This window comes from Macaca fascicularis, chromosome 9 (assembly GCF_037993035.2).
Source record: "Macaca fascicularis isolate 582-1 chromosome 9, T2T-MFA8v1.1".
NCBI classification, from domain to species: Eukaryota; Metazoa; Chordata; class Mammalia; order Primates; family Cercopithecidae; genus Macaca; species Macaca fascicularis.
The window spans coordinates 68,728,572-68,755,337 of record NC_088383.1 but is presented as its reverse complement, the minus strand read 5'-3'; the positions used below and the strand labels follow the sequence as shown (position 1 = coordinate 68,755,337).

The 26,766-nt window shown below is 44.9% G+C and overlaps 1 long non-coding RNA gene and 1 pseudogene across 2 annotated transcripts in view; one reads left to right on the top strand and one right to left on the bottom strand.

Annotated features, from left to right (window-relative positions):
- Positions 1 to 2,877, bottom strand: part of LOC135965108 (uncharacterized) — a 65,721-nt gene extending 62,844 nt beyond the window's left edge. For both annotated transcript variants that reach the window (XR_012417756.1, XR_010577969.2), the window contains exon 1: positions 2,756 to 2,877. This is a non-coding gene — a long non-coding RNA (uncharacterized lncRNA). The remainder of the gene's footprint in view (positions 1 to 2,755) is intronic.
- A 7,096-nt stretch (positions 2,878 to 9,973) lies between these two features.
- LOC107130802 (zinc finger protein 532 pseudogene) lies at positions 9,974 to 25,896 on the top strand (annotated as a pseudogene).
- Positions 25,897 to 26,766: the final 870 nt, after the last annotated feature.

Below are 26,766 nucleotides of genomic sequence, written 5' to 3'. Positions count from 1 at the left end.
CACAGAAAGACAAACATATGTTCTCACTTATGTGTGGGAGCTAAAATTAAAATAATTAAATTCATGGACATAGAGAGTGGAAGGACAGTTACCAGAGACTGGGAAGTGTAGTGGGGCAGTGGGGGAAGTGGGGATGGTTAATAGACCCAAAAATATTATTAGAATGAATAAGACATAGTATTTGCTAGCACAACACGGTGGCTATAGTCAAAAATAATTTAACACATTTAAAAATAACTAAAAGATTATATGGATTAGAACACAAAAGATAAATGCTTGAGGTAGTAAATACCTCATTCTCCATGCTGTGCTTAGTATTCATTTCATGCCTGTATCAAAATATCTCATACAACCCATAAATATATAGACTTGCTATATACCCACAAAAATCAAAAATCAAAAATTCATTAAAAAAATAAAAAGGAAGTGATTCTAATGACACTACCTCACAGAAATCTTAAATGAAATAATGCACATAAAGCACTTATTACAGGGCCTGGCACACAATACATTGTATTAGCCCATTTTCACACTGCTATAAAGAAATACTGGAGACTGAGTAATTTATAAAGAGGCTTAACTGACTCACAGTTTCACATGGCTGGGGAGGCCTCAAGAAACTTAGAATCAAGGCAAGGGGAAGCAAGGTCCTTCTTCACATGGCGGCAGGAGAGAGAAGAGTGAGGAGTGAAGTGGGAAGAGTCCCTTATAAAACCATCAGATCTCATGAGAACTCACTATCACTATCACTACAACAGCATAGGGGAAACCGCCCCCATGATCTAATCACCTCTCACCAGGTCTCTCCCTAGATATGTGGGGATTATGGGGATTACAATTCAAGAAGACATTTGGGTAGGGACACGGCCAAACGATATTACGCATTTTCATTAAATGGTGGCTCATATTTTTACTTGCCTTGGGTCAGAGAGAACGGAGGCAGATGGAAAACATTGCAAAGAGAAGAAAAGTATAAATTGTGGGGGCAATGGGGATTGCACTGGCATTTTTTTGAACATTAATAATAACATTGCAAACCCAGTAAATGGTCACCAGACCTAAGTTTGAACAGGCAATGTGTTTAATAAGGCTTGTCGATTGGATTTATGGGTCCTTCCGGGCCTTTCATGGAGCTTGGGCCTGATTTCTACCTTTATTGCTTCTGATGCCCAAGGCTACTCCCTAGCGCAGCTTGACTCCCAACAGGGAAGTCTCATTTACCAAAAAGTCTCAGTGATTCTGTTTTCCCTGTCTTTTTTGCTTTTATTTTTATTTTTTTAGAGACAAGATCTCATTCTGTTGCCCAAGCTGGAGTACAGTGGCATGATCATAGCTCACTGCAACCTTAAACCCCTGGGCTCAAAGGATCCTCCTGTCTCAGCCTCCTGAGTAGCTCAGAGTACCGGCACACACCACCACATCTGGCTAATTTTTAAATGTTTTGTGGAAATAAAGTCTCATGATGTTGCCCAGGCTGGTCTCTGACTCCTAGGTTCAAGCGATCCTCCCACCTTGGTCTCCCAAAGTGCTGGGATGACAAAGCCTCCATGCCCCGCCGTCTCGATGATTCTGAATCACCTCCAGTAAGGGACACCCTCTTCATAGGGCTGAGAGTAACTACCAGTGGGGAACCATGGATTTCGGGGTCCTTCGAGGGTCAGATCTTCGTTCCATCAGGTCCCCATCTTTGCCTGTCATCAATAACCAGCCCCTTGGTCTCCTTGTCCCTTGCCTTCAGCAACCCTGGCAGATTCCTGATGGTGACACTCCCAAGGCCACTTCATGGGATGGACCCTCATGGGTCATCTGGGCCAACCTCCTCCATGATAAAACATGAGCACCAGAGAGGAGGAGGACTTGTCTAGGTTGCACAGGAAGCCTGGGGTTGCTATTGGGCTCACCCAAGTCTAGGGAGCCCAGGAGAGCATTCATCACCACCCCACTCTCAGTAACACTGTGCTCTTCAGTATGCAGACAGCTCACATCTATGTCCTGTGCATGATTCACAAATGTAAAGACCACGCACAGGAGCTGGCTTAGCAAAAATTGATAAGTTGCAGCCCTGGTAATCATTATTGTCACTGTCCTTGTATCTCATAGCTTCATACTATGCCCGGGTCACCATGGGCGTGGGCATCTTTGTGAAACCAAGGTTCACACCTTAGTTTGCAGGACTTTGTAAAAGCTCTGCTGTGGATGAAGAGACCAAAAAGGCCAACCCCCTCAGCCTCTTGCTCCCAACCCCCAAGCCCTTTCTCCTCCAGGGTACTGCCTCCCACCCTCTCTGGTCAGGGGAGCCCCCCAGAGGAGGAATACTGGCCTGGCAGGGAACACTGGCAGTCTCAGTCCTTCACCAAACAGCAGGGGAAAAGCAACAAAGCCCCATCCCCCAGTGGCCCCAAGATGTGGGTGCCGGGAACCCGTCATTCAGAGACCCCAAATGAAGAAAGCAGGGAGGCCAGCCCAGCCAGGCGCAGCTCACCCCGCCCTGCTGGGAAAACCCATTGTGTTTCACCAGGTATCCTGGGGTGCTGTTGTGGGCCAAGAATGACACTTGTCTCTCGCCACCAAAACCAAAGGGTATTCTAAGGGGAGTAGGCTCACCCCGCAGAGCCACACTAGATGGAAGCAAAGCAAGAAGCCAGGGCAGAGCCCACCCCCGCACCTCCCTCCCCACAGCCTCTGTAGACACACAGACTGGCAGAGTCACCGGGGCAGCGGGTGGGACAGGCGGTTCAGGAAGGCAGGTACTTACCACAGGGGAGCATGGTCTCTTCAGCCTGACCCTCAGGTTCTCACCGTGGGCTCCACTGGGCGTCCATAGGACCCTGCAGTTGTGGGCAAAACCGGGGAGACCCATGCAGACATCGTTTTCCTGGGGAGAAAGAAAATTTGATTTCATCAGAGTCCTAATCCTATACAGGACATCGCCTTGCACAGGGACAGATGGAAATAGGCTTCTTCCCTACCCAGGTCATGGGTCTCTGCACTCTGAGTGACAAAAATGGGAGAGCACAGAGCCAGCTCCCACACCCCCCGAAAAAACAAGGAGTCTCTGAGGCTCATGTCCAATCCCACCCCCATCCCCCTTTTTAAGCCCCGCCAACTCTTTCTCGCCTTCAGTCATCAGCTTAGGTGCCTCTTCCTCCAGGAAGCTCGCCTTGATCTTCCTGGGCTGGTTTAAGGGCACTTTCCGTCCATGTGCTCAATTCCTTGTGTTCCCCACTAAACCTCAGATCCCACAGGAGCAGTGGCGGTGTCTGCCGGGTTCTCGCTCTGTCTTCGGCCCTGCTAAGGTGCCTGGCATACCATGGTCTCGATCCCAAATGAGTGAACTAATGAATGAATGAATAGTAGCCCCAAATCAGGCTGCTCTCACATAACCCACATGGCTGAGGAGAGGTCTACGTTTTATTTTTTAAGAAGGTAAAGCTCGAGGGGGCCTTGAAGTCACATCACTGGCTGCTGAATCTACGAACAGGGAAGCAGCCGCAGTCCCTGAAAGGACCCGTCCCAGCGAGCCAGGGCCTGGTTTTCCTTCTGCAGAAGGCGGAGGGGCTGGAGCGGGCGCGGGCACCCCTGGGCTCTGAGGGGCGCGCCCTGAAGGGCTGCGGACTTCAGGGCCATGATGGCTGTCCCCAGAAAGCAGGAGCCCGAACCGCGGGGCTCACGAACGCCCACTACATTCTCTGCTACAGCCTCGCCACTCCCCTGGGCCTCTCCCCACAGGTAACGCCCAGAACGCGTGCTTCTCCAGGTGGGGTCCTGAGGAGCCTGGTGGGCTGCAGCTGCGGAGCCGCGACAGCCCCGCTGAGCCCGGCCTGGCCTGCACCCTGGCGCCACCGCCTGGCGGAGAGCGGGACTGACGCACTCCTCTCCTCCCTCTCCTCCAGCCCAGATCACGGAGGCGCGCAGCTGCATCTCCTGCCCTGGGCGAGGGGTGTGAGGGGGACAAAGACTTTGGGCACAACACCCACCACATAGAACCTATTCTCTAGTTGGGAAACAAGTCAAGGCAAAGGCGCACAGAGTGAAAGTCAGTGTGTGAGCAAACAAAATACCAGCCAGCAGAAGTTAAGCTTCTATGCAAACAGGCCTGCCTGACTCAGGGAGCAGGGGAGACCGAGGCAGATGAGAAGCCCCCGCCGAGGCCACCAGGATGCCCAGGCCTTGGGGCTCCAGGAAACGTGGTCTCCATGCTCAATCTCGGCTCAGCCTTCCCCAGAAGATGCCTCCAGACAGACAGAGCTGGGTTTTAATCATGCCGCTTTGGTAAGCATGATCTCTGACTAGTTAACTACAGGTGCATTTCCTTAACCTATTAACAAAAAAAGGTGGGGGAGTTAGGAACTCTTGCCTGGCTGTGTTGTTCTTACAATTAAATCATCAATGTGGAGCATTTGACACAGTGCTCAGAATAGAAGCTATTCTTAAAACCAATCCGTTCATAATGGGAAACAAAGGCTCTAGAATGGTTACTTTTTAAAACTATAAATCAGAACAGATTCAATATAAGAACGGCACTCTCAGTTCTTACTTCCATTCTGGAGTAGCCGAGAAAGAAGCAGAGGGGCCACTGGCTGCAGAGGGAATGGCCCAGAGCTCACAGCCTGTCCTGGTTAAGCGGCAGCCATGGGGAGGCCCTAGAGAAATGTTACCAAGAACTGTGGAGACGGCAAGGAGTAAACGCTAGCACTGATTGCTTGCCAAATGCCATTCAGTGAACTACATTCTTTATGAGCACTGACTTATTTACTTCTCACACTACTTCTACAAGTAGGTGTCATTATCATCCCCATTATTTTAGAGATGAGAAAGCTGGGACATTCACAGATTGGGGACCCAGACCAAAGTCACACTGCATCTAAGCAGCAAAACTGAAACTGTAGCCAGGTGTTCTGGCTCCAGAGCCTCTGCTCCCAACCACCAGGCAATACCTGCCTCTCTGATCTGGGAGCCATATTCATTCCCACTTCTCAGGAGAGAAAACTGCTGTTCAGAGCGATGAACTCTTGCAGCGTCACACAGGTAGTCATTGGCAGAGCTGTGATTTTTAGTCTTGAGCTTTCTCCCTAATTCAACTTGGGATAGAGAAAGTAAAAGCCAGTCCCTCTCCAGCAGTCAGAATTACAACAGGTGAACCAGGGTCCTGTTGGCAACCACATTCCCGACCGTGTTGCAGAAGCTGGTCTATGGTAAGACAATAAAACCACTACATAGAGAGAAGCAAAGATGAAGCTCTGCCAGCAGAGTTCAAGTCCCGGTTCCGGCCATTCCTGAAATCCAGCTGCAGCCTTCCCTTTCTAAGACTTGGTTGTTCAAATTCAGGGTTTGACTCCAGGAGCCAATAAAGCCCCACTCGGTCCCCAAGTTGTTACAAGTTGGGGAATAGTCACTTGCAACTAAAATGGGCTCTGCCACAGAAGGTGACCTATGGAAACAAGAGGCAGAAACCTAGAAGGCCAGAGGATCTGGAAAAATGAGAGGAAAGAGAAGCTGAGAGCAGCAGAAAAAGGGTACAAAGCTATAAAGAGCCTTTTGCCCATCCTGCCAAACTACCAGCTCCCTCTCGTCCCTGAGCTTGCTGCTTCTGCCCACAGACTGCTTCCCAAACAGCTGTGAAAATATCATGAACTGGTGCTTTTGAACATTTCCTCTTCCAAATGCATGCAAGTTTCACAGCCCCCTGAGTCCCACACATAGACACTCACTTATACCAATTCCTCCTTCCGATAAATCTTCATGCCAGCTAGAATAACTCCCCATCCTTCGGATCCCCCCACACCAAGTAGTCTCCCTAAGTGTATGTTCTTCCTGGCCCCCACTCCCCTGCACCCCCCCAGCAGGGTGCTTCTGGAAAGGCAGATGGCATGAGCGAAGAGCTGACCCCCAGCTCAGTCTTCAGGAAGGCAGGGCTGTTGATGAGTCAGCGGGGTCTGCACTGAAGCATCTGGCCCAAATTACCAGGATGAAGACTTCTTCGGCAAATTGCTCACAGCCCAACAGGCGGCACTCCACGCAGACCACCCCAGCACTGTTGTTAGTCACGCGTGCATTTTAATTTAGCTACAGAAGAGGAAGGAGCAAAGAGCACAGAATAATCCTCTCCTTAGAGAGGAAAATGGGACCTTGGGAGCTTGCATGGCTTCCCTCAGGTCACCCAGCCAGTCAGCAAAGAAGCTCTCAGCAGGGGCAGGCTCCCTGAGCGTGTCCTAATCCTGGTCCATGCAGAACTCTGGTCATTCCGGGATCAGCATCTGCAGTGGTCACATTCCTCACCTTCCCCCTGCCTCCCACCACCTTCACTTGACTTTCTCTCAGAGCTCAAACTAGAAGGGATCTGGTTCAGTTCCATCAACCATTCATTCATTCCCTCATCTATTCAAAGTGGTGAGGCTGGAAGGGGCCTTAGGGCTCATTTGGCCAAACCCTTCCCATCTGGTGTTCACTGGGCTCTTTGACTCTAAGCCACAGACATCAACTCTAGCTAACTGAAGCAAAAAAAAAAAAAAAAAAAAAAAAAGACTCAGAGTTGATTTAAAGTAAAAGAAGAAGCTCAATGCATTAGAACATTTTTTTAAAAGCTTAAGATCTGTGTCCTAATAGGACAGGCTCCAGGGACCTTAAGAGCATGAGTTTAATGATCTATAGACTGCATCTTCTAGCACTTTTCCACTGGTGTCTTCTGAGGGGACTTGTTCATGATGAATCCTGGGATCCAGCTCCTCTCTTGCCATAAAACCCCATTCCCTGCCCACCACACCACCCAGATGCAGCCGTGAGTGAGGCAAGGGAGAGAGAGAAAAGCAGACACATTTTGCTCATGAACGAGCCCACTCAGGAGACACCGATGGAAAAGTGCTAGAAAATGCACTCTACAGATCATTAATCAATTGATGCAACTTAAGCAATATATGAGGGGGAAAAAATCTTTGTTGCCAATAATGGAAGCGCCTAAGACAGAACATTCTTCAGTGTCAGCTGGGCAACAGAAACAGCAGGCGGCCATAAGTCAAAGCCCAGAAAGCTTTTGTTTTTAAACTTGCAATGCCAAGGAGGTAAGACAAGGGAGCCAATTCTCAGGGAGGGGAGCCAAATGCATTCAGGTGATATACTGATCAGACGGTCCAGATTCAGTTATTCTCAGAGGAACGATGGCTGGTTAACGAGCCTAGCTGTTGACCACAGCTCTCCAGGAAAAGGGAAATGAGGACTAGTTTTCAAAACCAGAGCTACTTGATGTGACACAAGAACTAGACATGCATGAGTGAGGAGCATCAGAGTGAGAGGAAGGAAACCAGACCCTTCCCTCCCAGACACCTTGATGTTGTGGGTTAGCCTTCATTGGAATAGGACTGATTCCTGGATGGGTGACATCATGAGCTAACACGTGTGCTGCTTACTATTTGCCAGACACAGTTTGCTGTAGTTGGGATGTTTGTGCTCCAAATCACATGTTGAAATTCGATCCCCAGGGCTGGTGGTGGGGCCTGATGGGAGGTGTTTGGATCTTGGGAGTGGATCCCTCATGAATAGATTAATGCCCTCCCTGCGGGATGGTGGAGGGATAAATGAGTTCTCACTCTGTTCTCGCAAGAGCTTTTTGTTTAGAGGCATGTGGCACCCCCTCCCTCCTCTTTCTCTTCCTCTCACCAGCGATCTCTGCACATATAGGCTCCCTTTCACCTTCCACCATAGCCTGGAGCTCTCAGCAGGAGCAGATGCTGGTGCCATGCTTCCTGCACAGCCTGCCAAACCGTGAGCCAAATAAACCTCTTTTCTTTATAAGTTATCCAGCCTTGGGCTTTCCTTTATAGCAACAGAAATGGACTAAGACACTGCGCCAAGCACTTTGTAAGTATTAACTCCTCACAGTAACGCTGGGTGTGCTATGACTACCCCATTTTACATATGAGTCAACTTTGTCACAGAGAGGCTGAGGAGCTTGTCCAAGGTCACACAGCTAGTAGTACAGCTAAGTTAGGATTGGATCCAAGTAGCTCAGTTAGGAATGCCTGACTTCTCTGTTGTCCCACCAACAGCCAGAAGAATAAGGAGTTGCTGCTGATGCTCCCAGCATGCCCCCATAAATCTGCAGACTACTCTAGTACTCTGGTCTTCTAACCTGCCATTTGGGACCTGCCTAAGCTTTCCAATTTGAGCTGTTTTTCTCTGATATCACAAGAAAGTACCTCTGTAAATTCTGGCCATGATAATATCTTTTCTTTCACTTGTTGATTACAGAGCTCTGGTGTATAGCCAAACTGCATTATTTGAGATTTCTTAGCATACATAAAATTGACACATTGATATAGCATGTAATGGTCATTTATTTTTCATTCCCATTTTTTTTACTTCCCCATAATATAAGGAAGAGCTGCATTTGATCCTAAACTCAAGTGGCCACCTCTGTGTCCTAAATGAGCCCCAAGGATAATCTGCCCCATTCATCAACACTTTCTAGTTTGCACCATGTTAGTGACTAAGGGGACACCAGGGGAGCAGATATGATCTCTATTGGCAATGAATTCAGTCTCCTGGGAAGATTCAGTGCAAACGATAGTTGAAATAAAACATGGTGAGTGCTACCGTAGGAGTGTTCCCAAATGCTTCAGGAACAAAAAGAAAGAGAACCCAGCTCTTGAGATAGCAGCAGGAAAAGAAGTTCAGCAGGGAGACAGGGTCAGATTGAACACAGCTAAGGAGGCTGTGCAGTGTTACAGGAGATGTGGGGGCGGGGAGGTCTCTGAAAGGATCTAGGTAGGAGGATATTTTAGTTAGGAAAACCACCCCACCCTTCTACATGCATGGAGGGCAGGCTAGAAGGCAACAGTGCTAGGAGAAAGGAAACTAAGTAGAAGATGACGGGGCTAGGCATGGTGGCTCACGCCTGTAATCCCAGCACCTTGGGAGGCCAAGGTCAGGAGTTCGAGACCAGCCTGGCCAACATGGTGAAACCCGTCACTACTAAAAATACAAAAAACTAGCCGGGCATGGTGGCAGGTGCCTGTAATCTCAGCTGCTCTGGAGGCTGAAGTGGGGACAATCATTTGAACCTGGGAGGCGGAGTGAGCCAAGATTGTTCGCCTGCACTCCAGCCTGGGCAACAAGAGCGAAACTCCATCTCAAAAGAAGAAGGAGAAGGAGAAGAAGAAGAAGAGTTCAGGCAGGAGATGAGGGTTAACTCAGGCAGAAGCACTGAAGATGGGAAGAGAAAATGGATTCAAGAAAAAGAAATCAGAGGTAATAAAAATGAGGTTTTTCCCCCCTGTGTGATTCACTTGAACTTCAGATTCATTTGCCACAAAACTTTGCATCTGACTCTCATCCTGGCTGAAGCATCGTGGAGATCTGGTTTTTAGGTTAAGTTCAAACTTCTGGGAAACACAAGTCAGATGGGAAGACCAGAGTTTCAGTGCAGATATGATCTCTACCAGCAATAAATTCAGTTTCTGGGAAAGATTTGGTGTGATCAGTTCTGTTTGCTTTTGAGTAAATTATTTGCATTTTCTGAAACTCAGTCTCATCATTTGTAAAGTCAGAATTATGATATCTACTTCTGCATCTTATGGCATAAGCTAATTTGGGTGCCAACATTGTCTCATCCCTTTTCATCTTTTCTAATAATAATGATAACAACAGCAGCAACCTCCAACATTTACCAGGCACCTAATATGTACCAGGCACTATTCAACATGCACTAATTCATTTGATCCTCACAACCACCTTAGGAGATAGGTTCTATTATTGTCACCATTCTGCAAATAAAGAAACTGAGGCAGAAAGAGATGCAGTGACTTGCCAACTCCTCAGGCTGTGGCAGAGCAAAGATGTGAGCTCGCCTTCTCTCATAATTGCCTGAGCACTCGCCTACTGTGATGCAAAGGAAGTCCAGCGCCTCCTCCCTGGGCCCTCCCTCCTCCCCTGTATTGTCCAGGAATTCTGCTTCTTCAGTCCAGCTCCCTGGCACCAGATGGACAAAGAACAACTCCAGCCCTATGCTGCCATTGCTGGATGCTGCCACACGTTGTCGCTATTGAAGGCGTATCCTGCACGGTTGGCTCTGGTGGTCTGTTGATGGGATGTTCTTGCTGGTTCTGGTTCCTGTTCAAGCTCCCAAGCAGAGGCTCTGAGACTTCATTTCCCTTTTTTTTTTTTTTTTTTTTTTTGAGACGGAGTCTCGCTCAGTTGCCCAGGGTGAAGTGCAGCGGTGCAATCTCTGCTCACTGCAACCTCCACCTCCCAGGTTCGAGCAATTCTCCTGCCTCAGTCTCCCAAGTAGCTGGGATTATAGGCACGCACCAGCACGCCTGACTAATTTTTTGTATTTTTAGTGGAAACAGGGTTTCCCCATGTTGCCAAGGCTGGTCTTGAACTCCTAGGCTCAAGCGATCCTCCCTCCTTGGCCTTACAAGCATCACAGAGCTTGGAAGATAGTGAAAAATTATCTGGCCAAGTTCCAAAAGAGGCCCAGAATCTAGAGAGATTAGTAAAACAACTTGGCCTCTATTGTTCCAAGTTTAGCTGTGCTTCTGGGCTTTGGTGGCCTCAAGGTACTATGGGAAAAAAGTTGGCATCCAGGGCCCACCAAGTGTCAGACCCAATATATGATCTGGCTTTGGGATGTGACCCCAAAATGCTGCACACTCGAAGTAAGAACAACAAAAAACAAACCAATCCTCGCATAGATGAAAATGTGGTTCAAAAATCTGAGTGGTGGAGAAAACAACAAGGCCTGAACTTGAATTAAGGTAATTCTGTGTTGGTAGTGCTCCCAGTCACCTGGCAAAAGGAATAAAAAACTATTTTTAGACGACAAGGGCACAGCATAGGCCTTAAAAATTATGTTTTCCAAGCACAATGTCTAACACAGAGTCAAGGATAACCAAGTACACGTGAAGATAAAATGCTATGGATGGGGCCGGCTGCCATGGCTGCCATGGCTCACTTTGGGAGGCTGGGGCAGGTGGATCACAAGGTCAGAAGTTTGAGACCAGCCTGGCCAACACGGTGAAACCCCATCTCTACTAAAAATACAAAAATTAGCCGGGCATGGTGGGGGGCCCCTATAATTCCAGCTACTCAGAAAGCTGAGGCAAGAGAATCACTTGAGATCGTGCCACTGCACTCCAGCCTGGGTGATAGAGTGAAACTCCATCTGAAAAAAAAAAAAAATTTAAAAATGCTATGGATGAGAATGAACAGAAACAACAAATAGACCCACCCACAGGAACTGCAAATAATGGAATCATCAGTAGATGCCATAAAATAAATAGGTCTACTATGTTCAAGGAGATAAAAGTTTATTTAAACCATTTTGGCAGAAAACTAGAAATCATAAAAAGTGACATAGCAGATGTGTAAGGAAACTGTGAACCCTGATCATCTGAGATGAGTCTCAATTAATTTAGAAAGTTTATTTTGCCAAGATTGAGGACACGTGCCTGTGACACACCCTCAGGAGGTCCTAACAACATGTGCCCAAGGTGGTCAGAGCCCAGTTTGGTTTTATACATTCTAGGGAGACATGAGACATCATATGCAAGATGAACACAGGTTTGCATTGGAAAGATGGGACAACTCAAAGCAAAGATGGGAAGACTCCAAGCAGGGCAAGGTTTCCAGGTTATAAGTAAATAAGAGACAAACGGTTGCACTGAGTTTCTGATTAGTCTCTCCAAAGGAGGCAATCAGATATACATTTATCTCAGTGAGCAGAGGGGTGACTTTGGGTAGAATGGGAGGCAGGTTGACTCTAAGCAGTTCCCAGCTTAACTTAACTTTTGCCTTTAACTTAGTGATTTGGGGGCCCCAAGATTTATATTCCTTTCACAAAACCAAATAGATTTTTTTAGAATTGAAAAATACATTATGAAAATTAAAAATTCAATAACCTTTTTTCTGTCTGATTTTATCTTTTTAACAGCTTTATTGAGGTACAGTTTACATACAATAAAATCCACCTATTTAAAGTGCATAGTTTGATAAGCCTGCCTATGCAGAGGAGTTTTTGCAGTATAGAAGAGAAATTCTGAAATTATGAATCTAACAGTTTAAATTAAGAACGTAATTCATATAGACTACACCATTCCCAGCTACACACCTTTGCTCTCCAGTCATTTACAGTCCTTCAGAATGGAAGCAACTGGCTCCATGGTTCCAGGTTTTATTCCCCTTTGAAATGTAAATTAATAGTCTCAGAAAGAAAAACGGGAACATCTCTACTACAGAATGCAAGCATTTGGCCTGAAGTTGGGTGGGTGGGAGTTAGAAGAAGATAAATCTTATTGCCCTTTGAATGGGAGCAGATGGCTTTAGTCCTAACACCCTCTAACTTTCTTTAACTCAAATATCAATAACATTTGCTCAGAAAGTCCTAATTGTGAAGAGACATGAAAATAATTGCTTCTTGACAGATCGAGATGCAGAGGATATGGTAAGACAGTCTAACACGTATGTTTTATTGGTATCCCTAAAGAAAAAATAATGGGAACAGAGGCAAATGTGAATAAATCATTACTAGAGATTGTCCAAAACTAATAAAAGGCCAGGCACAGTGGCTCATGCCTGTAATTCCAGCATTTTGGGAGGGAGGTTGAGGTGGGCGGATCATGAGGTCAGGAGTTTGAGACCAGCCTGGCCAATATGGTGACACCCCATCTCTACTAAAAATACAAAAATGAGCTGGGCATGTTGACACGCAACTGTAACCCCAGCTATTTGGGAGGCTGAGGCAGGAGAATTGCTTGAACCTGGGAGGCGGAGGTTGCAGTGAGCCAAGATCATACCATTGCACTCCAGCCTGGGCAACAGTGCAAGACCCTGTCTCAGAAAAAAAAAACAAAAAACATCAACGAAAAAAACCCCACTAATTAAAGACATCAAACCATGTGTTTAAGAAGCAGAATAAATCTCAAGGCAGAAAATTTTAAAAATAAATCAACATGTAAATACATTATAGTGAAACTGCAAAAAACCAAAGACAAAGAGAAACCTTAAAAGATGTCTTTAGAGAGGCAGCAGTTAGAGTAACAGCTAAATTCTCAAAAGAAACAATGGAAGCTAGAAGACAGTAGACTGACCATTTCAATGCAATGAAAGAAAATTGTTGGGTGATCAGACCCAACACCAGGTCGTGGGGGTGACAAAGTCCAGCAGAGTAGCAGAGTGAAAGGATTGAGAAAAAGACAGTTTGAGAGAGAAAAAGCTGGGACCAGGGGCCGTCGCTAGTGTATGGAGGCTGCGAAGGCCCTGAGCTCCGGAAGCCCACACTATTTATTGGTAATCCAACAAAGAATCAGGGGGTGAGAATGTGGAGGTCAAAATGGCACATTGCATTAAGCACATGATTTACAGTTGTGATGGTTTAGCATTTGCTCTGCTACTTGAGATAATGGAGAGCAGGTTCTTTTAACTCAAGATACAATCGATCCTGGGAGAGCAAGGAGCAAGGAGCCAGCAAGTCTAGACACATTCCAGAGCCACGAGCCCTGGATTCTATTCAAGCCACGAGGGATTTTATGCCCTGGGCTTAGATTATGGTGCATCAGAGTAGCCTCCCACCCTTTAGCACAGAGCTTGGTGTTCCAAAGACCACAAAGGGTTTTAGACCCTGGACCCCGGACATGTTCCAAGACTTTTTTACATTATATCATACATGCAAGCCCTGCCTCAGCTTCTCCCAACACTCAGCTTTTCCCAACAGAAAATAACTGCTGATATTGTTTGGATATTTGTCCCACCCAGCTCTCATATTGAATTGTGATCTCCAATGATGGAGGCGGGGCCTGGTGGGAGGTGTTTGGGTCATGGAGGCAGGTCCCTCATGGCTTGGCATTGTCTTCATGATAATGAGTTCTCACAAGATCTAGTCATTTAAAAGTGTGTGTCACTTCTCCCCATCTCTCTTGCACCTGATTTTATCATGTGTAGTGCCTGCTCCTGCTTCACCTTCCACCATCAGTAAAAGCTCCCTGAGGCCTCCCGAGAAGCAGATGCCAGCACTATGCTTCCTGCACAGCCTGAAGAATCGTGAGCCAATTAAATCTCTTTTCTTATAAATACCTAGTCTCAGGAGTTTCTTTATAAGTGCAAAAACAGTCTAATATAGAAAATTGGTACCTAGCATGGGGCATTGCTATAAAGATACCTAGAAATATGAAAGCAGCTTTGCAATTGGGTAATGAGCAGAGGTTTGAAGAGTTTGGAGAGCTCAGAAGAAGACAGGAAGATGAGGGGAAGTTTGGAACTTCTTAGAGAATGGTTAAATAGTTGTAACCAAAATGCTGATAGTGATATGGACAACAAAGTCCAGGCTGATGAGGTCTCAGATGGAAATCAGAAACTTACTGGGAACTGGAGCAAAGGTCACCCTTGTTAAACTTTAGCAAAGATGTTGGCTGCATTCTGCTCTTGCACTAGAGATCTGTGGAAGTTTGAAGTGATGATTTACAGCATCTGGCAGAAGAAATTTCTAAGCAGCAGTGTTCAAGATGTGCCCTGACTGCTTCTAACAGTCCACATTCAGACACAGGAGCAAAGAAATGACTTAAAGTTGGAATTTATATATAAACAAGAAGCAGAACTTAAATGTGTGGAAAATTTGCAGCTGGACCATGTGACAGAGAAAGAAAAAGCTTTTTTGGGAGAGGAATTCAAGCAGGCCGTGGAATAACCACTTGTATAAGATATTTGTATAACTAAATGGAGCCAAGTACCTTTATCTAAGACATGAAGAAAAGGCCATGAAGACATTTGAAGACAACCTTTGTGCCTGTCCCTCCCATCCCAGGTCCAGAGGCTTAGAAGGAAAGAATGGTTTCATGGGCCAGGCCCAGGGCCCAGTGGCCCTGCACAGCTTCAGGACACTGCTCCCCACATCCCAGCTACTCCAGCTCCATCTCTGGCTCAAAAGGGCCCAGGTACAGCTCAGGTTGCCACTCTGGAGAATGCAAGCCATAAGCCTTGGTGGCTTTCATGTGATGTTAAAACTGTAGATGTGCAGAATGCAAGAGTGAAGAATGCTAGGCAACCTCTGCCTAGATTTCAGAGGCTGTATGAGAATGCCCAGGAGCCCATGCAAAACCTGATTCAGGGACAGGTTTTTCTTATAGAAACCCTCCACTAGGAAAGTACCAAGGGGAAATGTGAGGTTAGAGCCCCCACACAGAGTCCCCACTGGGCCACTGCCTAGTGGAGCTGTGAGAAGGAGACCACCTTTCTCCAGACCCCAGAATGGCAGATCCACTGGCAGCTTGTACCCTGCACCTGGAAAAGTCACAAACACTCAACTGTGAGAGCAGCCACAGGGGATGTACCCTGCAAAGCCACAGAGGTGGAGCTGCCCGAGGACTAGGGAGCCCACCCCTTGCACCAGTGTCCCCTTGTTGTAGGACATAGAGTCAAAAAAAGGTTATTTCGGAGCTTTAAGATTCAAATAAAAACCACAATGAGAATTCAAATCAAAACCATCTCACACCAGTTAGAATGGCAATCATTAAAAGATCAAGAAACAACAGGTGCTGGAGAGGATGTGGAGAAATAGGAATAATTTTACACTGTTGGTGGGACTGTAAACTAGTTCAACCATTGTGGAAGACAGTGTGGTGATTCCTCAAGGATCTAGAACTAGAAATACCATTTGACCCAGCCATCCCATTACTGGGTATATATCCAAAGGATTATAAATCATGCTGCTATAAAGACACATGCACACGTATGTTTATTGCGGCACTATTCACAATAGCAAAGACTTGGAATCAACCCAAATGTCCATCAGTGACAGATTGGATTAAGAAAATGTGACACATATACACCATGGAATACTATGCAACCATAAAAAAGGATGAGTTTGTGTCCTTTGTAGGGACATGGATGCAGCTGGAAACCATCATTCTCAGCAAACTATCACAAGAACAGAAAACCAAACACCGCATGTTCTCACTCATAGGTGGGAATTGAACAATGAGATCACTTGAACACGGGAAGGGGAACATCACACACTGGGGCCTATTGTGGGGATGGGGGAGAGGGGAGGGATAGCATTAGGAGATATACCTAATGTAAATGATGAGCTAATGGGTGCAGCACACCAACATGGCACATGTATACATATGTAACAAACCTGCACATTGTGCACATGTACCCTAGAACTTAAAGTATAATAATTAAAAAAAAAAAATTTAAAAAAAAAAGATTGAATGACTGCCCTGCTGGGTTTCAAACATGCAGGGAGCCTGTAGCCCTTTTCTTTTGGCCAGTTTCTCCCTATGGAATGGGAATGTTTATCCAATGCCTTTGTACCTTGGAAGCAAGTAACTTGTTTTTTATTTTACAGGGTCATAGGTGGAAGGGATTTGTTTTGTTTCAAATGAGACTTTGGACTTTTGAGTTAATGCTGGAATAAGTTAAGACTTTGGGGGACTGTTGGGAAGGCATGATTCCATTTTGCAATGTGAAAAGGACATGAGTTTAGGAGGAGTCAGGGGTGGAATGATATAGTTTGGATATTTGTCCCTTCCCAAATCATGTTGGATTATGACCCCCAGTGCTGGAGGCAGGGCTGGTGGAGGATGCTTGGATTATGGGGGTGTTTCCCTCATGGCTTGGTGCTGTCTTTGTGGTAGTGAATTCTCACAAAATCTGGTCATTTAAAAGTGTGTGGCACCTGGCCAGGCACAGTGGCTCACGCCTGTAATCCCAACACTTTGGGAGACCAAAGTGGGCAGATCACCTGAGGTCAGGAGTTTGAGACCAGCCTGGCCAACATGGTGAAACCCCGTCTCTACTAAAAATACAAAAGTAGCCAGGCATGGTGGTGCACACCTCTAATCCCAGCTACTAAGGAGGCTGAGGCAGGAGAATAACTTCAACCCGGGAGGCAGAGGTTGCAGTGAGCTGAGATTGCACCATTGCACTCCAGCCTGGGCAAAAAGAGCGAAACTCTGTCTAAAAAAAAAAAAAAACAAAGTGTGTGGCACCTCTGCTCACTCCCCATCTCTTGCTCCTGCTTTCACCATATGAAGTGCCTGCTGCTGCTTCACCTTCTACCATGAGTAAAACCTTCCTGAGACCTCCCCAGAAGCAGATGCCTCTATGCTTCCTATACAGACACCGGAACAGTGAGGCAACTGCACTTCTTTCCTTATAAATTACTCAGTCTCAGGTATTTCTTCATAGCAGTGCCAGAATGGCCTAATACACCTACCTGTTAACATAGAAATTTACAATTTCCTTTACCCAGGAAAAAAAACTCACCGACAATAAGTACAAACTAAAGATATATTCAACAGATAAAATCTGAGCAAGTTCACCACCAGTATACCAGTATTCATTCTTCAGCTTGGAGCCAAGAAAGTAATATGTGTGTGTGTGTGTATACATATATATTACTTATATATGAGTATATATATGTATGTATATGTGTGTATATATGTATGTATGTGCCTGCATGTACATACTCACATCCATCAAGACATTATTTGTTTAATAAATACATACATGTTAATATATTAATTACATATTAATATGTATTAAACACATACATAATATATACATATTTATATAATATATAAAGACATACATATTAAGCAAATAAAATAATAATAGTATCTTGATGTATGTGAGCATCCACATGCATCTACACAAATACACATACACACATTTCTACATATTTACCCTTTCCAACACTCTTCTTTCCTACAGATCCAGGATTAATCTGGTGTATTAGGCCATTCTTCCATTGCTATAAAGACATACCTGAGACTGAGTAATTTATAAGAAAAGAGGTTTAATTGGTTCATGGTTCTGCAGGCTGTACAGGAAGCATGGCAGCTTCTGTTTCTGGGGAGGCCTCAGGGAGCTTATACTTATGGTGGAAGGCAAAGTCAGAGCTGGCTATTCTATAAGGAGGGAGCAGGAGCAAGAGAGAGAACCAAGGGAGGAAGTGCTACACACTTCCAAACAACCAGATCACGTGAGAACTCACTCATAATCACAAGAACAGCACCAAGGGAATGGTGCTAAACTATTTATGATGAATCGGCCCACAATCGCCTCCCACCAGGCGGCCTCACCCCCAAGAATAGGGATTACAATACAACATGAGATTTGGGTAGGGATGTAGATGCAAACCACATCATCAGGTATCATTTCCTTTTAACCTAAAATTTTTATAATTTGCAGACTTATGTAGTGCAAGTCTACTTACTGGACTAAGTTCCTCAACTTTTCCCTGTCTACAAATGTCTTTATTTTGCCTTTATTTTTGAAGTATGTATTTTGAATGCTTTTTTTAATTCTTTAAAGAAGCCATTACATTGTCGTCTGCATTTTTAATAAGAATTCAGCCATCATTCTTTCTTATTGTTACCTTCTTAAATGTATTTGCCCTTTTTCTCTGATAGCACTTAAGATATTCTCTTTAGTATTGGTTTTCAGCAATTTGACCATTATGTGCTTTAGTATGGTTTTCTTTGTATTTATGCTGCTTGAGTTTTAATTTTTCTCTTTATGTGTCAGTTTGGATTAATTTAATTAACCTATTTTCAAGTTTACATATCTTTTCTTGTGCTCTATTCAATCTGCTGATAAGTCCTTCAAATGAATTTCTCATTTCAGGACTAGAATTTCCATTTTATTCTTTCGTAGAGTTTCAGATTTCCTGCCGAAATTTACAATCTGTTCACACATTTTGCTTTTGCTTGGCTTTTCCAGTGAACATGTTAACAGTGTTGTAATACTTATTTTAAAGTTTTTGTCTGCTGATTTCAACATCTGGGTCATTCCTCATTCTGTTTTTGTTTTCTCTTGATTATTCATTACATCTTCCTGCTTTTTTTTTTTTTTTTTTTTTTTTTTTTTTTTTTTTTTTGAGACAGAGTCTCACTCTGTTGCCCAGGCTGGAGTGCAGTAGTGCTATTTCAGCTTACTGCAACCTTCGCCTCCCAGGTTAGCAATTCTTGTGCCTCAGCCTCCCAAGTAGCTGGGATTACAGGTGTGCAACACCACGCCCGGCTACTTTTTGTATTTTTAGTAGAGACGGGGTTTCACCATGTTGGCCAGGCTGGTCTTGAACTCCTGACCTCAGGTGACCCACCCACCTCAGCCTCCCAAATTGCTGGGATTACAGGCATGAACCACTGCACCCAGCCCTTCTTGTTTTTTATAAACATGTCTTCTCTATTTAATTATGTGCACATTTAAGAAGAATTAGTAGGCAGGTGTGCCCTGAGCAAGTCTCTCTTAATTCTCCTTCCCTGTTCTTGCTGCTGCCAGGTTCTCAGTGAAGAATGGGACTCTGGGGGATTTTAATACATTTTGCCAGCTCATGCAAATTTGTTAAAAGTTCAGCTAGTTTCTCCTTGCATCTGCAAAACTTCCCATCTATAGTGGGTTCAATCTTCCATCCACCATACCCCTATGAGGAAAGCAGCCTCGGGTCTCACTTTCCTAGCAAGGGCTCTCTGCACTCTGGAATTTAGTTTATTTTCACTTCTTTATCCTCAGCTTGGGTTTTTAACAACTATGCTTCTGTAGCTTGTCCAGCTTACTCACATTATTTCAGTGAGAGCAATGATCTCTTGGAACTTTCTATATCCTAATTGGAGGTGGCAGTCTAAATGTTTTTCAAAAAGACATATAAATTTAAAATATGGAGAGAAAAGGTGAGAATAAAGTTTCTGACATCTGTAGACTATTAGATTATCCATCTCTTCCCATATCCAGAGACCACATTTAATGCTAACTTGACTCAGAGAAAACACTACCAGGTCATTTAGCTAGGTCTATATCCCTGCTGGGAAAGCCAAGGAAGGCTAATGCGTCAAATGCCTACTGGAACAAAACCATCTTCTTTTAAAAAATCACCTGTTTTAAAATGAAATTGGAGGAAAATGAAACAAAAAAGAATTTACTCCTATTTCATCATATTGGATCTCTGTTTTCATTTAAAATGCTCTTTATCCTCATTTCAACATATTTCTACTTCTTAATCTATGCTAGACTAGAACCAAATCCAGATACCAGTTTTTCTTTTTTTTTGAGACGGAGTCTCGCTTTGTCGCCCAGGCTGGAGTGCGGTGGCGCCATCTCGGTTCACCGCAAGCTCCGCCTCTAGGGTTCACGCCATTCTCCTGCCTCAGCCTCCCGAGTAGCTGGGTCTACAGGCGCCCGCCACCATGCCCAGCTAGCTTTTTGTATTTTCAGTAGAGACGGGGTTTCACCGTGTTAGCCAGGATGGTCTCCATCTCCTGACCTCATGATCCGCCCACCTCGGCTTTCCAAAGTGCTGGGATTACAGGCGTGAGCCACCGCGCCTGGCCCAGATATCAGTTTTTCTAACAAACTTACTGAGTCTGAAGGGAGAGTTTAACTTTCTGCTCACCAACAAGCTTGGGCATAGCCGGAATTTATGCTATTTCACATAAAGAAAACTAGGAGGGAAATGGCACTGACCTGAGAGGCCTTATGCAGCAACAATTCTCCTGAAGTGGGAGAGAAAGAATTAAAAAGATGAAACACACATCTTCTTCCCCCACAATGTTCAGTCAACTGCTCTAGGCCTTACTACATAGAAGTGTACAATTGATAGTTTATGTAAGAAATTGAACCTAAAAATCTATACTTAATTGGTGTCAAATAGTCTGAAATTTTCTGGTCACAAACCCTTTTTAAAATCTGATGAAGAGTCTAATGGAAGTAGCTTCAGTTGCAGGACACTTGAAACTCCCAGTGTCCTCCAGGGACAAATAGAACAATTAGGATTGCAAAAGGGGAACAAAAAGGCATTTGTAGAACAGGTGAAGTGGTGCTTAGAAGGAAGGTCTAAAAGCAATCACTAAGCTTCCTCATTGAGGACTAGAAAGGATAGATTAAACTGAAAATAAACAGAATAAAAGAATAAAATCAAGGTGAGAATAAGAATAATTAAATAGAAAATGGATAACAGTAGAGATAACCCAATTAAAGCAAAAGCTGTATCTTTTAAAAGTATAATACAATCAATAAACCTTTAGACTGCTCAAGAAAAAACAAAAATTACCAATATCAGAAGTTTAAAAGGAGACATAACTGCAAGTCCTATGAACATTAAAATAAAAAAAGGAATAATGTAAACAAACATATGCAAATACATTTATGGATATAATGAAATTACCCCTTTTTTCAAAGAGGCAAATTACAAAAATGACAGAAGACATAATCTAAGTTATACTATATCTATGAAAGAAATCATCATAGTTTTAAAATGTTTTTTCACAAAGAACACACCAACACAGATCACTTCACTGGTGAAGTTTATAAAATATTTAAGGAGAAAATAACACCAATATCACACTAACACTTTCAGAACAAGAGATGGAGAGAATATTTGCCATATCATTTTATGATGCCAGTATTATCCTGATAAGAAAAACAAAGTCATTATAAGAAAAATACAGGCTAATAGTATTTCTTATTAATATAAATCCTTAACAAAATATTAGCAAATCAAATATAGTAAAACAGAAAAAGGATAATACATGTGACTTGGCAGGGCGTGGGGGAGAGGCGCTTATCCCAGAATGCAGAGTTGGTCTAATATTTCAAAAAATTAGTGTAACTCATGACATTAATAGGATAAAAGAGAAAAATCATAATCTTCAGAGATGTGAAAAAACAGAAACAGGCATTTATGACATTAAAAAAACACACACAAAAAAACAAAAAAAAACCTCTCATCAGGTGTGGTGGCTCACACCTCTAATCCCAGCACTTTGGGAGGCCACGGTGGGAGGATCACTTGAGCCCAGAAATTTAAGACCAGCCCAGGTAACATAGTGAAACCCCATCTCTATAAAAAATAAAAAAATTAGCTGGATGTGGTGGCACATGCCTGTAGTCCCAGCTACTTGGGAGGCTGAGGTGGGAGTGAGAGACAGGACTAGCTGGATTTCCTAGGCCGACTAAGAATCCGTAAGCCTAGCTGGGAAGGTGGAACTGCTTCCACCTTTAAACACAGGGCTTGCAACTTAGCTTACACCCGACCAATCAGATAGTAAAGACAGCTCAGTAAAATGCTAATTAGGCAAAAACAGGAGGTAAAGAAATAGCCAATCATCTGTTGCCTGAGAGCACAGTGGGAGGGACAATGGTCGGGATATAAACCCAGGCACTGGAGCCAGCAATGGCTACCCTCTTTGGGTCCCCTCCCTTTGTATGGGAGCTCTGTTTTCACTCTATTATATCTTGCAACTGCACTCTTCTGGTCCATGTTTGTTATGGCTCGAGCTGAGCTTTCACTTGCCATCCACCCCTGCGTTGGCCACGGTCGCAGACTCGCCTCGCAGACCCACCGCTGACTTCCATCCCTCCAGATCCAGCAGGGTGTCCACTGTGCTCCTGATCCAGCAAGGTTCCCATCGCCACTCCCAATCAGGCTAAAGACTTGCCATTGTTCCTGCATGGCTAAGTGCCTGGGTTCGTCCTAATCGAGCTGAACACTAGTCACTGGGTTCCACGGTTCTCTTCCGTGACCCATGGCTTCTAATAGAGCTATAACACTCCCCGCATGGCCCAAGATTCCATTCCTTAGAATCAGTGAGGCCGAGAACCCCAGGTCATAAAACGCGAGGCCTGCCACCATCTTGGAAGTGGCGGGCTGCCATCTTGGAAGTGGCCCACCACCATCTTGGGAGCTCTGGGAGCAAGGACCCCCGGTAACAGGAGGATCACTTGAAACTAGGAGGTGGAGGTTGCAGTGAGCCAAGATTGTACCACTGCACTCCAGCTGGGCGACAGAGGGAAACCCTACTGCAAAACAACAACAATAAAAACTCTCATTAAAGTATTAGAAAACTAAGATTTTTCAACCTAATAAAGGTTATCTATTAAAAACAATAACAGGCCGCCGCCTGGGCCCACACCCCCAGTCGTAGGCCTCAGCGTAGCAGGCCTCCCACAGAGTCCACGCCAGCAATCCTCAAAGTCCTCATAAAAACCATTAAGACGTCTTCTGGGGAAATCAAGAGAACAGTGATTAGGGTATTGCCAGACATGGATCTTGACTCTGGGAAGAAATCTTCCAAGCAGACGGTGTCCGTGATGGCCTCTGTGACATCCCTTCTGTCATCTCCAGCATCAGCCGCCGTCCTTTCCTCTCCCCTCAGGGCGCCTCTCCAGTCCGCGGTCATGACCAATGCAGTTTCCCCCGCAGAGCTTACCACCAAACAGGTCACAATCAAGCCTGTGGCTACTGCTTTCCTCCCAGTGTCTGCTGTGAAGACAACAGGATCCCAAGTCATTAATTTGAAGCTCACTAACAACACCACGGTGAAAGCCACGGTCATATCTGCTGCCTCTGTCCAGAGCGCCAGCAGCACCATCATTAAAGCCACCAATGCCATCCAGCAGCAAACTATCATGGTGCCGGCATCCAGCCTGACCAACGCCAAACTTGTGCCAAAGACTGTGCACCTTGCCAACCTTAACCTTTTGCCTCAGGGTGCCCAGGCCACCTCTGTATTCCGCCAAGTGCTAACCAAACCTCAGCAACAAATAAAGCAGGCGATAATCAATGCAGCAGCCTCGCAACCTCCCAAAAAGGTGTCTCGAGTCCAGGTAGTGTTGTCCTTGCAGAATTCTGTGGTAGAAGCTTTCAACAAGGTGCTGAGCAGTGTCAATCCAGTCCCTGTTTACATCCCAAACCTCAGTCCTCCCGCCAATGCAGGGATCATGTTACCAACGTGTGGATACAAGTGCTTGGAGTGTGGGGACTCCTTTGCACTTGAAAAGAGTCTGACCCAGCACTGTGGCAGATGGAGCGTGTGCATCAAAGTAACGTGCAACCATTGTACAAAGAACCTCGTTTTTTTACAACAAATGCAGCCTCCTTTCCCATGCCCGTGGGCATAAGGAGAAAGGGGTGGTAATGCAATGCTCCCACTTAATTTTAAAACCAGTCCCAGCAGGTCAAATGATAGTTTCTCCATCAAGCAATACTTCCACTTCAACTTCCACTCTTCAGAGCCCTGTGGGAGCCAGCACACACATTGTCACAAAAATTCAGTCTGGCATAACTGGGACAGTCGTATCGGCTCCTTCAAGCACTCCCATCACCCCAGCCATGCCCCTAGATGAAGACCCCTCCAAACTGCATAAACATAGTCTAAAAGGTTTGGAGTGTAATGAAGTCTTCCAGGACGAGACGTCACTGGCTACACATTTCCAGCAGGCTGCAGATATGAGTGGACAAAAGACTTGCACTGTCTGCCAGATGCTGCTTCCTAACCAGTGCAGTTATGCATCATACCAAAGAATCCATCAGCATAAATCTCCCTACACCTGCCCTGAGTGCAGGGCCATCTGCAGGTCGGTGGACTTCCAGACCCATGTCACCAAGAACTGTCTGCACTACACGAGGAGAGTTGGTTTTCGATGTGTGCATTGCAATGTTGTGTACTCTGATGTGGCTGCTCTGAAGTCTCATTCAAGGTTCTCACTGTGAAGTCTTCTGCAGGTGTCCTATTTGTCCAATGGCATTTAAGTCTGCCCCAAGCACATATTCCCATGCCTACACACAGCATCCTGGCATCAAGATAGGAGAACCAAAAATCATACAAAAGTGTTTCATGTGCGACACTGTGTTCACCCTGCAAACTTTGCTGTATCGCCACTTTGACCAACACATTGAAAACCAGAAGGTGTCTGTTTTCAAATGTCCTGACCGTTCTCTTTTATATGCAGAGAAGCAACTTATGATGGACCATATCAAGTCTATGCATGGAACACTGAAAAGTATTGAAGGGCCTCCAAACTTGAGTATAAACTTGCCTTTGAGCATTAAGCCTGTAACTCAAAATTCAGCAGATCAGAACAAAGAGGACACCAAATCCCTGAATGGGAAAGAGAAATTGGAAAAGAAATCTCCATTTCCTGTGAAAAAATCAAGAAAGTGGCCAGTCCTGGGTGGACGTGTTGGGAGTGTAACCACCTGTTCATGCAGAGAGATGTGTACATATCCCACATGAGGAAGGAGCATGGGAAGCAAATGAAGAAACACCCCTGCTGCCAGTGTGACAAGTCTTTCAGCTCGTCCCACAGCCTGTGCTGGCACAACCGGATCAAGCATAAAGGCATCAGGAAAGCGTAGGCCTGCTCCCACTGCCCAGACTCCAGACGTACCTTTACCAAACAACTGATGCTGGAGAAGCACGTCCAGCTGATGCATGGCATCAAGGACCCTGACCTGAAAGAAATGACAGACACCACCAATGAGGAGGAAACAGAAATAAAAGAAGACACCAAGGTCCCCAGTCCCAAACAGAAGTTGGAAGAACCAGTTCTGGAGTTCAGGCCTCCCTGAGGAGCAATCACTCAACCACTGAAAGAGCTGAAAATCAATGTTTTTAAGGTTCACAAGTGTGCCATGTGTGGCTTCACCACCAAAAACCTGCTGCAGTTCCACGAACACATCCCTCAGCACAAATCGGATGGTTCTTCCTACCAGCGCCGGGAGTGTGGCCTCTGCTACACGTCTCACGTTTCTCTGTCCAGGCACCTCTTCATCGTACACAAGTTAAAGGAACCTCAGCCAGTTTCCAAGCAAAATGGGGCTGGGGAAGATAACCAACAGGAGAACAAACCCAGCCACAAGGATGAATCCCCCGATGGCGCCATGTCAGACAGAAAGTGCAAAGTATGCGCAAAAACTTTTGAAACTGAAGCAGCCTTAAATACTCACATGTGGACACACAGCATGGCCTTCATCAAATCCAAAAGGATGAGCTCAGCCGAGAAATAGCCACAGATGGTCCCTGAGGAAAATCCCTGTCCACATTGGAATAAAAGACATTTTTGTTGCAAAGAGTTTGCAGTATAATAGAGTTAACAGTACTGTCTAGGCTGTTGCAATATATTCTCTTTCAACGTACCTTCCTTTACCTCGTCGTATATATCCTTGATAAGTATTAAAACAGTATTTGAGTTTAAAAGAGTTTGTATATATTTAAATGAATAACTTTTTATACTCTTTGTTACACGTTTGTATCAGTATTTAGTGGAAAACGATTTGAGTTGTTTTGGGTTAGAATTTTTCTTTTTGTACTGTTTCTTTAAAACAAAGTTCTTAGTGACAGGGGCCGTTCCTAAATTCAAATAAACTATTTTGTATGTTGCTAAAATAATGGCTTTTTTAGTGTTTTTAATTTTTAGAATTCACTACATAAATTGTAAGTAATTGTGGGTCTCGAAAACACTAGGAACGTTTAAGTGTCTTAGCACTTCCTCGGTGTGCCTGCCCTGAGGGAGTGACTTCACATTTGAGACAACTGCGCTCCAGTGTGGGCGTGCCTTTGTCTTCAGGTCACGCCAAAGGGTGTTTAAAGCAGCCTTGCAGGTCGCTCCTTTCCCAGCATGGATAAAAACTGAAGCCAGGAATCTAATAAGAAATGCTGATTTCCCCAATTCCATTTTGAGGAATGGGGAAGGCTATTCTAAAGAAAAAAATGGTACTGGTTTTCTGGGCAGATCTGCAAGGCTGGCTTTAAAAGCACAAGGAGGGAAAGTAACGAAAGGGCTGGACTACTATAAAAGTTACAAATACGTAGTTAGACCAATAGATTTATGTAGTCAGGTTTTTGTCGTGTAATTTGTTAACTATTACAGAAACACAACTAAGAATATCAATTATTTCTCTGGCTCTTGACAGAAAAAAATCAGTTGACTTAACCCTTTGCTGTCAAAAGAGTTGGTGTTTCCTGCTCTGGGTGCTACTGCCAAACGTTCTGGTAC